Below are 15311 nucleotides of genomic sequence, written 5' to 3' on the forward strand. Positions count from 1 at the left end.
AGACTCCTCCTAGGGCCTGTCCCAGGAGACTGTTCATGCAGCAAGAAATGCACCTTTGTTTCTTATTCTTTACACACAGCCTTGGCTCAAGGTGGTGCTGGAGTTGTGGAGGTACAGTGGTACCTCTGGTTAAGAACTTAATTCGTTCTGGAGGTCCGTTCTTAACCTGAAACCATTCTTAATCTGAGGTACCACTTTAGCTAATGGGGCCTCCCGCTGCTGCCACGCCACCACTGCACAATTTCTGTTCTCATCCTGAGGTAAAGTTCTTAACCTGAGGTACTACTTCCGGGTTAGCGGAGTCTGTAACCTGAAATGTTTGTAACCTGAAGCATTTGTAACTGGAGGTACCACTGTAATTGCATTTTCCCAGCGCTCCTGATCTACTGATGACACCTTGCTTCAAAACTCCTGCTGCCGCTTTGCCGTGAGTTTGTGGGGAGGACCGCTCCCCCTGCAAGCCCATTCTCCATCTTGGGCCTGGGGGCGGGCCCCATACTCCACCTCAGCATATAAGGCTCCAAGGAGGCCTCGGGACATTGCTGCTGCCGCTCTGCCGTTAGTTTGTGGGGAGGACCGCTCCCCCTGCAAGCCCATCCTCCACCAGGAACGGGGGGCAGGGCCCACACTCACCACCGCCACAACTTTAAGGACACTGGTGCTGCTGCAGCAAATGTTTAAAATGTTTTTATATATTTTAAAGTGTTTTAAAAGTGTTTTTACTTTTTACTTTGTTGTACCACCATAAACGGTGGTTTTTATCCATGTATTATTATTTTGTTTTGTTTTATTTTGGGTTGGGGTGGGATGGTTGTTGAGTGGGGTGGGGATTGGTTTTGTTTTGGTGTAATTGTTTTTTGTTTGTTTGCTTTTATATTTTGTAAATGGAGGTGAGTATGAGGCTTGGGATTCCTACTGTGGAGGGGCGAGGGAGGTATGGCGGTGGGGGCAGATGTCATAGGCGAAGGGGATCGAGATACCGATATGCTCGTACCCCTTCCAATCTGTGCCCCATCCCGAGAGACGAGGGTAGGGTGAGCAAGGATTACTCACCTCCGTCACTGGTGTTGTGCAATGCCAGGTCTATAGGCAACAAAACTGCCACCCTGCGAGATTTCTTCATCTCGCAGGGGGTCGACCTGGCTTGTGTGACGGAGACCTGGGTGCGCGAAGGGGATACTGTTACCTTACGAGAGATGGCGCCCCCGGGTTTCTCCGTCCTCCACCAGTCGCGGACTGTGGGCCGGGGGGGGTGGCATTATTAATCCGGGAAGATTGTTCTTTCAGGGCTCTACCATCGCCATCGATCCCCGGCATTGAATGTGTTGGCCTAGTGTGGGGCTCCGAGGTGAGCTTGGCTGTCTGGTTGGTGTACCAGCCACCTAGCGCACCAGCAGCCACCCTGTCAGGCCTGCTGGAGGCGGTGGCCGGCTGGGCCTTGGAGTTCCCTAACCTATTGGTATTGGGGGACTTCAACATCCATGCTGATGCCACTCCCTCCTCACAGGCTCTGGACCTGGTGTCTTCCATGGCGACACTAGGGCTCTCCCAGTTTGTTTCGGGCCCCACACATCAAGCAGGCCACACGCTGGATTTGATCTTTGGCGTTGGTATAGATGTGATCATGTTTCCTTCGATGAAGGTGCCATGGTCTGATCACTACGCTCTGAAAGCCAGGATTGACGTTCCACCCCCCACCCTGCTTAGGTGGCGAGCCGATTTGGGCTTGCCCGCAGAGGCTGATGGACCCTGATAGATTCCGTCAAGCCTTGCGGGACCTTTCTCCCCCTGGCGACTCATTGACTGAGCTTGTTGAGGGCTGGAATACCCAGCTCCTGGCAGCCATCAATGAGATCGCACCTAAGCGCCCTCTGCAACCCCGCAGAAACCGGGCTCCCTGGTTTACCGAGGAGCTCCGGAAAATGAAGCGGGACCTCAGACGGCTAGAGCGAGTATGGCGGGGTGCCCGTGACGGAGCTTCAAGAACATCTTATAGGGTTTTTATGAAAACCTACGAGATGGCAGTGAAGGCCGCTAAGAAGTCCTACTTCTCGGCCTCCATTGCATCCGCTAGCTCTCGCCCGGCGCAATTATTTAGTATAATTCGGTCTTTAACGTCCCTCGAAGGACAGCCAAATTTAAATAACAATTTGACACACAGCTGTGAGGCATTTGCGAGCTTTTTTGCGGAGAAGGTCCTGTTGCTCCGCCATGACCTCCCTGCCAATTTGGATACAATAAAGGAACTGGAGGCCCCTCGACTGTCCTCGGGTCCAGTATTGGACCAGTTTGACCGGATATCCCCAGCCGATGTGGACAGACTCCTCCGAGCTGGAAAGTCCACCACTTGTCCTCTCGACCCGTGCCCGTCCTGGCTGATTAGAGCGTGTCCAGACGAGGTGCGGGGCCCCCTGGGGGATATCATCAATTTGTCCCTTGGCACCGGGACATTCCCAGGGGAACTGAAGGAGGCAGTGGTGCGCCCGCTTTTAAAGAAAACATCATTAGATCCCTTATATCTATCCAATTACTGCCCGGTTTCGAATCTTCCATTCCTGGGTAAGGTGATTGAGAGAGCGGTTGCTGAACAGCTTGGTAGGTTTCTGGATGAAACATCGGCTCTGGATCCATTCCAGTTCGGCTTCCGCACTGGTCATGGGACTGAGACGGCTCTGGTCGCCCTAACAGATGATCTCCGCAGGCAGCTGGATCGAGGCGGGTCGGGGCTGCTGATTCTTCTAGACCTGTCAGCAGCCTTCGACATGGTCGATCACAAACTCCTGGACCACCGCCTTGCCGACGTGGGGATCCAGGGCACAGTCCTTCAATGGCTGCGCTCATTTCTCTCTGGTTGGGGACAGAGGGTGGCGCTTGGGGGGAATTGTCATCCCGCCACTCCTTGGTGTGTGGAGTGCCCCAGGGTGCGATACTCTCCCCAATGCTTTTTAACATCTTTATGCGCCCCCTCGCCCAGCTTGTCCGGAGTTTTGGGCTGGGCTGCCATCAGTATGCTGATGACACCCAACTCTATCTGTTGATGGATGGCCATCCTGACTCGGCCCCAGACACACTGATCAGATGCTTGGAAGCTGTGGCTGGATGGTTACGTGGGAGCTGGTTGAAGTTAAATCCTTCGAAGACAGAGGTCCTCTGGCTGGGACGGGACGGTATCGGATTGAGGGGGCAACTCCCATCTCTTGCGGGGGTGCAATTAGTGCCAGCACCGTCCGTTAAGAGTTTGGGTGTAATCTTCGATACCTCCCTCTCCATGGAGGCGCAGATTGCAGCTATAACAAAGGCGGCATTTTTTCATCTCCGCCAAGCTAAGCAGTTGGCTCCTTACCTCTCTCGCCCTGACCTAGCCACTGTGATCCACGCGACGGTCACCTCCAGACTGGATTATTGTAACTCGCTCTACGTGGGGCTGCCCTTGAGACTGACCCAGAAACTCCAGCGGGTGCAGAATGCCGCAGCGAGACTCCTTATGGGGTCTTCGCTGCGAGATCACATTCATCCGGTGCTATACCAGCTACACTGGCTCCCGGTGGAGTACAGGATCAGGTTTAAGGTGCTGGTTTTAACCTTCAAAGCCCTATACGGCCTAGGACCCTCGTACCTACGGGACCGCCTCTCCTGGTATGCCCCACAGAGGAACTTACGGTCTTCAAATAAAAACATCTTGAAGGTCCCAGGCCACAGAGAGGTTAGGCTGGCCTCAACTAGAGCCAGGGCTTTTTCGGCTGTGGCTCCAACCTGGTGGAACGCTCTGTCACAAGAGACAAGGGCACTGCAGGACTTGACATCTTTCCGCAGGGCCTGCAAGACAGAGCTGTTCCACCAGGCCTTTGGTCAGGGCGCAGCCTGACTCCCTCCTTTGGCAATCTTTACAAAACTTTAGTTTATGGTTGCCATCAATTTAGATTTTAATTAATTTTTATAATGTTTTTATAATGTTGCACTGTTTTAGTGTTGTTAGCCGCCCTGAGCCCGGCTTCGGCTGGGGAGGGCAGGATATAAATAAATTATTATTATTATTATTATTATTATTATTATTATTATTATTATTATTATTAATGCCAGCATCAGGACTCCTCCTTGTGCTGGGTCAATAGGGCGCTCTGATTCAGAGCCGTGCCCCAGAAGGCAAATAGTCATTGGCTGTGTACTTGGGGGAGGGCATGTATGCAAGCAATAGGGGGGTGTTAGTACTGCTTGGTGATTGGTGCTTTCTCTGTGTCTCCTTGTGAGCAGTTGCATGGTGATTGCAGTTAGTGGGGGAATTGAATCACGCATGTGGGAATTCTGCTTGTACAGAAAGCAGATGGAAGTGTTTTTTCTCTGTTCCCTGCTAGAGCAGCTATCCTGTTCAAATGGAAATTGTTTCATTAAAAGAACAGGAGATTCTCTTCTTATCTACCCCAAGGAGCAAGAGGCTTCATTAAAGGGAAGGTTGTAATCTTATATACCCCCTTACCTGGGAATATGTCTTACTGACTTGCGTTAGCTCACAGTGAAATCTCTTCTTTTCAGCCACCCTGAGTGTGGAGTTTGCAGCAATTGATGCTGTGTAAAAGCATATCTTCTTCTTCTTCTTCTTCTTCTTCTTCTTCTTCTTCTTCTTCTTCTTCTTCTTCTTTTCTTCTTATCAAAATACTTGTGCAGCAAACTGATAGAGAGGCATCACAAGGAATGAAAGAAGTTAAACAGAATTAAGAACAGGAATAGTTCTTGCAGCAAAGTTCCAAGGTTTCTTTTCCCAGAAGTCAGATTTAATTACCTGTTTGTCTGTTAAATTGTAAAAAATGCTGTCTGTGATGATGCATCAAGATCTTAACTCACATGGCTGGATTTGTTTGCCCTGCTAATCCACTTGTGTGACATCATGTACACTAGAGTTCCGTAGGTGTCCCTGTAGATGATGAAAATAGCTTTCCTAGAGCTGCTAGATTTCCTTCCCATTGGTTCAAGGAGCCAAGGCATGAGTTCTCCTTGACTTATTCCTGGGTAGATTACACAGTGAGGGGTCTCGCCCACCCACTCCCATTTTCAGGGGCATTATTGCTTTCACCAGTTTGACAGTACATCAGTACTACTGTGTGGCCCCATTGAAATTCAAGCTTCCTCCATCCCTCCCTACCTGCCATGCTTTAATTCTACTCCAATTGCCTATATATACCTGTATTGACATTTAATTGACATTAAAAAACAAAATGTAAACATTTTTGTTGTTCAGCATTATCTACTGGTGTGATGTTCATACCTTTTCTGTTCGCATAGTGAAAGGAGACCCCCCCAAATTGAGCCACTTTTCAGGTACTCACACTTGGACACATTTGCAAATCTTTGCATGGGGCCAACACCTAGGTTGCTAAGTCTTCTTAATGAGCTCCTAAGGATGCATTAGCTTAACTTATCTCAACTCACGAATAAGATGTAACAGGGCTACCCATGCAAAGATATCCTTTTACACTGAGACAATCTAGAAAATTAATCCCCTCCAAGTTCTCATTATCAGAGCCAAACGTCTGGTTAATTAACTCTAATAGCGCATTCAAACCGGACTCAGATAATTACCTCTTGTCTCTTGACAGCCATCATTCCAACAGCATAAGCCTGGCGTGGAGAATGATGAAAGCTGACTTGGCACCTCTTGGCTAATTTGTCTCCAGTTGATCATTTGAGGCTTTCCCCTTTATCCTTCTCATCCCCCACAGTTCATTACAGCAAGCCAAAGGCCAAGAGAATTGCCTCCCATGTCTTTGTTTTCCCATGCTCAGAGCAGACAAAACAATAAGGAACCAGGGAAGTAGCTGTCTTAATTACAAGGTCATGGGGAGATGAGGTGGTTCTAATGAATTGGTTGCAATCGTCGTATCTTCTTTTTAATACGAAGCATACACAATTCATATATATTGCACACTAATCTAATATATATAGGCATCAAAACCCGTGGTTAACAATCATACTTTGAATACGTGACAGTCTTGAAATATTAAATATGTGCTGCAGGGATATCTCTACGTTTTCTGTTTCAGTGTGTACAATAGTCTTCAGCCATAAATCCCAACAAATTCCATCCTCTGTCTTTTTCTCTGCTGAATGCCTCAGCTTTTCCAGTTTGGTGACCTGCCAAACTTTAAGCAACTTCAAATCCAGGATAATAACTACCTTCTAATGCCTGGTTTGGCCCGTTTTTAGTTGCTACCAAAAAACTGATCAAACACACCCTTCCTTTTGCAGTGACGCCTTGCCAAGTCCCTTCAGAATAACCTTTGTGTATGTTTTTTCTGCTTTGTTTTACAAATCCCTTTTAAATCACAGCAGCCTGGTACCTTCAGGTGGTCTCACTCAAAATGGCAATAATCTGCATCTCTCCTGGCACACTTTAAGCAGTGAAAAGGTACCAGTGGGAGCCACAACACAATGCTGCAGAATGGAGAGCTCCTGTTCCTTGTGCCAGCCCAACCTTTTTTCAGAATACTCCACTGCATCCCCAACCCAGCTGGCAGACACTCAGAATTATGTGGCCACAGTGCATGCTCAGGTGTCATTGAGCTGTTGTGGTTGTAGGTTTTTTTGGATGGTTATCCCCTTAAGTCCCTCCTCCCTGCCTTTGCTCTATTTCTGCAAAACCTGGGGTTCCCACAAGCTTGTCTCCCCCTTGTTTCCCAGTAACACCATTTTGGCTGCATGACCATCATCAAGCTTCTGAGTTCACAGTTAGTATACAACAATGTTTCCCAACCATGGGTCTCCAGGTGTTTTTGGACTACAACTCCCACCATCCCTAGCTAGCAAGACCAGTGGTCAGGGATGATGGGAACTGTAGTCTGAAAACAGTTGGAGACTGAAGGTTGGGAAACACTGGTATATAAGACCATGGGGTCAAAGTGATGAAGCTGTGGAACAGGCACCCCCAAACTGTTTTGGGACTACAATTCCCATCATCCCTGACCACTGGTCCTGTTAGCTAGGATGATGAGAGTTGTAGTCCCAAAACAGCTGGAGGACCAAGTCTGGGGATGCCTGCTTTGGAAGATGCATTATCCCTTAACATGTTAAGTCAATACTTGAAGCATTCTCTTGAATGGTGCACCAGTCGCCACTGGTCAAATATGGGGAACCTGTAGCCTTCCCGGTGTTGCTAGACTCCAACTCCCATCAGTCCCCAGTCAGCATGGTCAATGGTTAAGGGTGATGGGAAGGCCACAAGTTCCCCCCACCCCTGTCCAATTTGATCGGTACCGAGTGCAAAACAGGCTTCCCTCCTCTGGAGTAGTAACTTCTGCCCGTTCATGTGGAAGACAGCCCTGACTCACATAGAATTGTAGAGATGGAAGGGACCCTGAGTATCCAACCTGAGTATCCAACCTGGTCCAACCCTTTGCAATGCAGGAATATGCAGCTGTCCCATATGGACAGAATTTATTCCATATTTTCTCTGCAAATCTTTGCCTTTCTCTCCTTGCCTTTGAGGTCCTTCATTTTGCTTTCTTTCTCCTCCATGGAGTGTCAAGGTGGTAGCACTTTGTTTGGTGGCTAATTATTGCATTATTATTTTTTCAGTTGCAGAGAGTTTTCATCACAGTTAACAATTCAATTCTCTTTTTATAATTAAGTGGCAGGATTAGTTTCCACCGGTTCCACCAGTTTCCTTAAGAGTGCCGCACTAGAAATGATTTCATTCCAGCACTTAAACTTTCATAAAAAGGTAAAGGGACCCCTGACCATTAGGTCCAGTCGTGACCGACTCTGGGGTTGCGGCACTCATCTTGCTTTATTGGCCGAGGGAGCCGGCGTACAGCTTCCGGGTCATGTGGCCAGCATGACTAAGCTGCTTCTGGCGAGCCAGAGCAGCGCACAGAAACGCCGTTTACCTTCCCGCCAGAGCAGTACCTATTTATCTACTTGCACTTTGACGTGCTTTCAAACTGCTAGGTTGGCAGGAGCAGGGACCGCGCAACAGGAGCTCACCCCGTTGCGGGGATTCGAACTGCTGACCTTCTGATCAGCAAGTCCTAGGCTCTGTGGTTTAACCCACAGCACCACCCACGTCCCAAAATTTTCATAAGACCGGCCAAATTGAAGCTCATAGTCAAATGGGCATAATAGAAGAAATGGCTCCATCGTCACATTAGGAAGGCAGCTGTTGAGTCAGAGTCCCTTGACTGTGCAAGGTCCAAGGCCAGTCAATAAGCTCAGAGTGTCTGATTTGAGGAGGAACCACCTTTCCCAAAGGACAGCGACTGATTCCAGGGAGATTCCCTTATCCACAACAGAAAAGGAGCATCATTTGAACTGGGACTTCATGAAGAAGGACCGGGAACCTGCCTGAGGTGCCTTTATTCCCACTCCTTCATAACATGCAGCAGCAGGATCTAATTTCTGTCCTTTCAAAAAAAGAGTGCCTCTGAGCATATGCAGAGTATTATCTCATCAGTCTTGATTCCCCACAGTCAACCCCCAGTTGCTTGGGACAAGAGGGTACCTGAGAAAATGATTTCTCTTTTTTTAAAATAAGATATTTATTGAATTTTTTTACTTTAATACATTAAAAATTTCTCAGCACGGTGTCCAGTTTCCTTCCAAATTAAATGCTACAAATTATCCACATTTTGGGTGGTGGGTTCTACGACTTATTCTGGCCCTAATACGTGACTTGCAAAATTTCTGTTTTTCTTCCATGCTGCGGCTGCGTTGCACAGATGAATAACAACTTCAGGAATGTAAAGGCAAATGAGAGGTTTGGCTCAGCAGTGAAGCTGAACTGCAAAGGCCAATTTTATTTTTATTTTTTCCTCCTCGGAAAAGCTGGTGTCTGTTTCTAAAAATCATCCTTTTCCTCCTCCAGGGTAAAGTGAGTAAGACTTTGTAGCTGAGCCAGGACAACTGAAATGCTGTTTGAAAACCATAACTTCTAGATTAATAAATGACACTTTTCCTTGGTTTGCTTCTGAATGATCTTTGTGTGAGCTGAGTGCCAGGTGGGCGTGTATTGTATGCTGTCCTGGACTACATCTTTCCCTTGGATCAGCATCGCATCGGTTTCCTTGGCATAGCACTGGTAGATCTGGTAGACCAGTGTGATTAGAGAGAGCGAGCCAACTTTAATTCTTTCACCACTGGAATCTTTGCCATTGCCTTAGAAGGATAAGAATTATTTACGTATTTCTAGCTGTAGTATTTGTCTCGTCTTATCATGCACAGTTATCTGAAAACTGTGTTATTGTTGTTCACATTTATAGCTTCCCTTGCCTTCAGGGAGCTCAAGACAGTGGACTTGGTTTCCATTTTTATCACCATTACAGCCCTGGATGAGAGATGTTGACTAGCCTGAAGTCACAGCTCAGTGGAGATTTGATCCTTGGGCCTCCCTAGTCCTAGTCTGGCACTCTGATTGTGACACCACACTGGCCCAGTTAATTTTAAACTAGTTTGGAGCACTGTGGTTCCGAGAAATGGCTCAGTAACTGGACTTTGATTTGGGAAACAGCTTTTCTTTTTTTAATGCTTTTTATTAGTTTTCTTACATTTTACAAATTGCTCCATTTGTTACTAACAAATAACAGACACACACACACAAAATTTAAAAATTGGAAAATAATGAAAAAGGAAGAACATACATACATCCATAAATCTACAAGTTCTTAAAAGAAAACTTATGCCACCATATTTTTAATTTCCAATTACTTAGCTTTCCCAACAGACTTTCATCTTCCTCAATGCAGGTCTGTCTTATCTTTTTGTTTCTTTGGTCATTTTCCAATTTTCTCTGTTATCTATATGCTATACTTGTAATCTGTCTTGTAATTTGCAAAATTTAATAAAGCATGTCCAGGTTTTGACTTGGGAACAATGTTTTTTTTAAATATTCTTTGTAAGTTTCCTACTCCTTTTTGAACTTTTGGTTTGGCTGTCTCCTAATTGTCTCTATCATTTTTGCCATTTCTAGATATTCCAATAATTTATCCTACCATTCCTCTTTTGTTGGCACTGATTCTCCTTTCCATTTTGGGGGCAATCAGTATTCTCGCTGCTGTTGTAGCATACAAGGGGAAATGGCTTTTCAACTGATTGCTGGGGAAAATCTGAGAGGAGCTGGGAAGCATCTGGAGTGGCATAAATCATCTCTCAAGGGTTGGGGGGAAAGTGCTTATGTTTGTTCAAATAGGGAAGGGGAAGAACTAGGCACTGAAAGTGCAGTGGCACAGGATGGCAATTCAAATATGCCAAAGCCCCCTAGAGAAAAGCTCACATGCCAAGGACATTTGGAGAGAGAGAGAGAGAGAGAGAGAGAGAGAGAGAGAGAGAGAGAGAGAAACTGTGTATAGGTATTTATATGCAACTGCTAGAGGCTTCTGAGCCAAGCTGTGGCACTTAGTTTTAAAGGAGAGCATCAATGAAGTTGGCCCAATGGAAACTTGGTGGGATGGAGACAAGCAGTGGGACACATTTATCTTTGGATGCAAACTCTGTAAGTAGGACAGAGGAGTACATGCTGTTGATTTGACATTGTAGTTTTGGACCTGGCTCAGAAAAGGGCAAACAAAATTAACAAGAGGCTGGAGCAACTCTGCTGCGAGGGAAGCTCACAACATAGCTGCTTTTTAGTTTCGAGAAAAAGCGAGTAAGACAATACATGACAGAGGTGTAAAAAAACTATGCATGCTGTGTAAAAAATGAACCGAGAGATGTTTTTATCCTTTCCCTCTCATAACAGGAGAGTACAAGGTCACCCAATGAAGATGAATGGTGAAAGGTTCCGGACAGACACGTACCTGTTGATTCATAACAATCCGCAGTTAACCTTGATTTCATCCCACCAGATGGTCTCCAACTTGAATAGCTTTAAAAGGTGTTTAGATAAATTCACGGAGGAAAGGGCTATCAGCGACTACTAGCCAGTTTTCTATATTCTACCATATTAGCCAAGATTCTATATTCTGGCTATATTCTGCCTCCCCTGTCAGAGGCTGTATGCTTCTGATTTACATGGGTGTAGCCAAAGGGGCAGCTGCCCCCACCCCAAACAAGTAAGACAACAGAAATACTTAACTAACTGACCAATCACATTGGTTCTGCCGCTGCAACAGAAGTCCTGCTCCCCCCTAACAATAATCCTGGCTTTGCCCATGCTTCTGAATACCAGTTGCTGCAAATTGCGGACATGAGGAGTGCTGGTGTGCTCAGTTTTTGCATGTGGGCTTCCCATGGGTTGGCCACTGTGAGAGCAGGATGCTAAACCTGGTGGGTTTTAGGCCTACACTAGCATGACTCTTCTGATGCTCCTATAAACGGCCCCCTGCTTCCCTGTGGATCACACTGTGTGGCTAAAGTACACATTATGCTAAACAGGTTGCTGCAAATTCTCCCCCTCTTTTTTAAATTTCAAATTGCTCTTCCCCTTCAGCCAGGATGGTTGTGCTTGGGGAGGGAAGCTTAACCCTTCCCACTCTCATGCCCCACATGGAAATTGCTCCCATAAAGCTGTCTCCTATCCTACGGATGTTTCCTTTCGCCTGGGCAACATGGAAATTCTATGAGGGAGAGAGGGACATATATAAGACAAATCCTTGGACAGCAAAAATAAAAAGGGTCAGCTTTAAAGACCAACATGTTTATTTATTTTAATTCATTCGTTTGTTTCCTTGCCTGCCCTTCCTCTCACAGGAACCCAGGGCAGCAAGCAATAAAACAGGAAAGCAATTTATAAACAGGTAAAACTATGTCTTTATTTTAAAATGCATTCATTACTATGTGTTTGTACATGTGGGCATGGTGCTATGCGGGGAGGCAATGCTTTGCAAGATGGTGTCAAATGTGTAATGAAGCAGAGAGACCATACAGCAGCTGATCAGCTAATACAAACAAGATGTGACGTCAGGGAGCTTACTTTGCATAACTGCATGTGAGATATATACAAAAAATTTTAAAAAATTGTCCAGTAGCACCTTAGAGACCAACTAAGTTTGTTTTTGGTATAAGCTTTCATGTGCAGACTATTTTTTAATAAATTTTGACTGTGTCAGACCAACACGGCTACCTACCTGAATCTGCATGTGAGATCATTACTGTTTGCTCTGTATCGTTAACCAAGCTAAGGCACAATTAAGGCTCAATGAAATTGTGTCAGATCTCCGGTTCAGCAGCCTGACAAAACAATTGTAGTGCAGATTCTTGTCTGTAGTTCAGAAGGTCCTCAGCGACAAGGTTGTGTGCTGTATCATATAATCTCAGCTCTTCCTATGAAACAATTCCCGTTGTTACCTGCTCTGTCTCAGACACTGTGTGGCTGCTGTAGCAGGTGATGTCTTCCTTTCGTTCAGGTAGTAAGGAGCTGCGTCAGACAGGTGGCGTCACCTTATAACGTCAAGAACAGATGCTGCGCTGTTGGCAACAAGAATCGTCTTGGGATTGGACAGCCAGAGTATGAGTCAGAGGCTGAAGGTAAATGTGCAGAGAAAGCCAGCACATCTGCAATTCCCAATGAGTGATTTATCCGCTGTCCTGACACCAGCAGGCGTGTTCTTTCTTACCTGATTGATGCACTTAGGGCCACGTCTGTTTTCGAATGTGCGTGTAGCAGGAGAAAAAGATCCACTGCAATCCAGAAAATTAAATGATCGATTTGACCAGTATTTTCCTCAGTCCTCTCTTGTTAAACAATAAGAAAGTGATTAATTGAGACATTAAATGAAACATGGCCTCTCCCTGCAAGGAGCTCTTATCATCGAAACCTTGCCAGCAAGTGAATTTAGCAAACCAAACACATCCTTTGCAACTGTCCTCTCTGCAGAAGGTGTTGCAGAGGTATTCCTACAGGAATACTTTTATTCAGATGAGGATGATAAAATATATAGTGACACCTAGGCACACCAGCAATGGAGAACCTGTGGCTCTTCATATGTCGTTGGACTCCCAACTCCCATCAACCAGCATTGTCAATAGAGATGATGGGAGTTGTAGTCAACAATATCTAGAAAGTTACAGATTCTTCTGCAAAACACCACAATAATGAGAATACAGTGGTACCTCGGGTTAAGAACTTTATTCGTTCTGTTCTTAACCTGAAACTGTTCTTAACCTGAGGTACCACTTTAACTAATGGGGCCTCCTGCTGCCGCTGCACGATTTCTGTTCTCATCCTGAAGCAAAGTTCTTAACCCGAGGTACTATTTCTGGGTTAGCGGAGTTTGTAACCTGAAGCGTATGTAACTCAAGGTACCACTGTATAAACTATTCCACCTCCCCCACACAAGGTGCTTAAGAACATCAACAATAAGGCCCTAATAAAAACAACCAAATCCTTGATTTATTTATTACATTTATACACTACGTTTATCTTCCAAGGAGCTCAAGGTGGTGTGCATGGTTCTTCTCCCCATTTTATCCTCACAACAACCCTGTGAGGTAGGTTAGGCTCAGAGATGGTGACTGGCCCAAGTGAGCTTCCTGGCTGAGTGAGGGTTCAAACCCTGCTCTCCCAGGTCCAACCCTCTAACCATTACACCACGCTGCTTAACAATATCACTAAATCAATGAACCCGAGGTACCACCGTACACACAGAACCTTCCAGAGTAACAGAAGAAGATTAAGTTTTTGCTGTGAGGGGTTTATAATCTAAAACTCTTAAGTGAAGGAGGCAGTAAAGGGGTGAGAAGAGAAAGGCAAGGTATAAAAGGGGAGGATGTGAGAAGCTGGATTGTGCAGTTGAGGGCCTTGTACTTGATTTATGTTGGGTGAGTGAAGTGAGAGGGGTCTAACAAACAAAGGCTGCTGTGGGGAACCTCTGCCCCTCCAGACATTGCTGAACAATAACTCCCATCAGCCCCAGCAAGCATGGCCAATGGCAAAGGATGATGGGATTGGTAGTTCAGCAACATCTGGCAAAGGTTCCTCACACCTAAGCTAAAGGCTTCACAGAAAAGTGGGTTTTGAGGAAGAAATGGAAAAGATGAGAGGCATTGCACAGGCTCCTCTTTTTTTTAAAAAATGTGGTCTTTATTAATTTTCATACATATTATGACATTATAATGTCATACTGAGCCAATGTCAATGCCCCTTGGCTCTAGGTGGATGTGCCAAGTATCAGAGAATGTGGTCAGGGAGCCAGTTAAGGGAGCAAGAAAGCCCTGAGCACCTGAGAGCTGGAGAGCTCCAAGAGGGAAGATGGCAAGCACAGTTATAAATCAGAAGATCTGCATCCAGTGAGGTGGCAAAGGAAGAGGCAGTGGCCTTAGAACAGTATGATAAATTATACAGGATGACATCCCTGTGAAATGAGAAGCACATATCTACCTCCATGCCAGATGACTGCAAACTGCCCAGTGTAAACCATTCTAGAAAATGGAGGAAATTCATGGGGCTGCCAGTCCTTCTCCCAGGCTGCATCATGAAGGAAAGGATTCTAAAATAGGTGGACAAAATTTGCCATGCTGAAAATCAGACAGTTCAGCAACAGCAGATGGAATAGATTCCTCACCAGCCTGTCAAAATTCATTAAAGCACCAACCAATATGGTGTATCTGGTGTTTTTGCATTTTGACAAAAGCTTTTCTCAAAGCTTTTTGAGAAAAATGTGCAAAATGTGTGGGGTTTGTGTTTTTTTAAGGGAAGCGTTTGCCTGAGCCAGAGAACCATGGACGCTACTCCTAGAATCTAGAAAGGGTTTGCATAAAACCCTGCCTTACTGAGCAGGATCTATTTTTTAAAAAAAAGATATTTATTGAATTTTTCAACTTTAATACATTAAAAAAGAATCAAAAAAGGAAAAACAAAACGGTTTAAAAACACATAAAGTTCACAATCCTTATTTTTCTATAACATATTTCCCTGACTTCCCCACACCTCCCCTTCTTATATTCCAATTCAAAATGTTAGTTCAGCAAGTTCTTATCCCTAATTTTAACCTTTTTCTATTTAGTTCATTTTAAAAAAGCAATTTTGCCTTATCCAAACTTAAACACAATACTTATGCATCAATACTCGTTCTTAAAACATTTTTCTAACGTCGACCCAATTTCCCTTCCACGAATTCCCCAATTTTCATACAAATAACAAAATAAAATAAAAATAAAACAGATTGTAATTATACACCCTTTGGATTCCCAAACTCCACCCCCCCCTTTCCCGGTTTCAATCCCCAACAAATGTCCATCAGTCTTAGTCTACTATCAGCCTGGAGATCTCACGTCCGAGGCTCTTAATTCTCTCTCAATTCCTCTCTGCCGGTTTTTTTTATAGTCCTTAATATTAAACACCAGATCTCGGAGAAGCTCTGGCTCAACGGGATCCATGTTTCTTCCAGCCA

The sequence above is a fragment of the Podarcis raffonei genome, chromosome 2 (assembly GCF_027172205.1).
Source record: "Podarcis raffonei isolate rPodRaf1 chromosome 2, rPodRaf1.pri, whole genome shotgun sequence".
Lineage (NCBI taxonomy): Eukaryota > Metazoa > Chordata > Lepidosauria > Squamata > Lacertidae > Podarcis > Podarcis raffonei.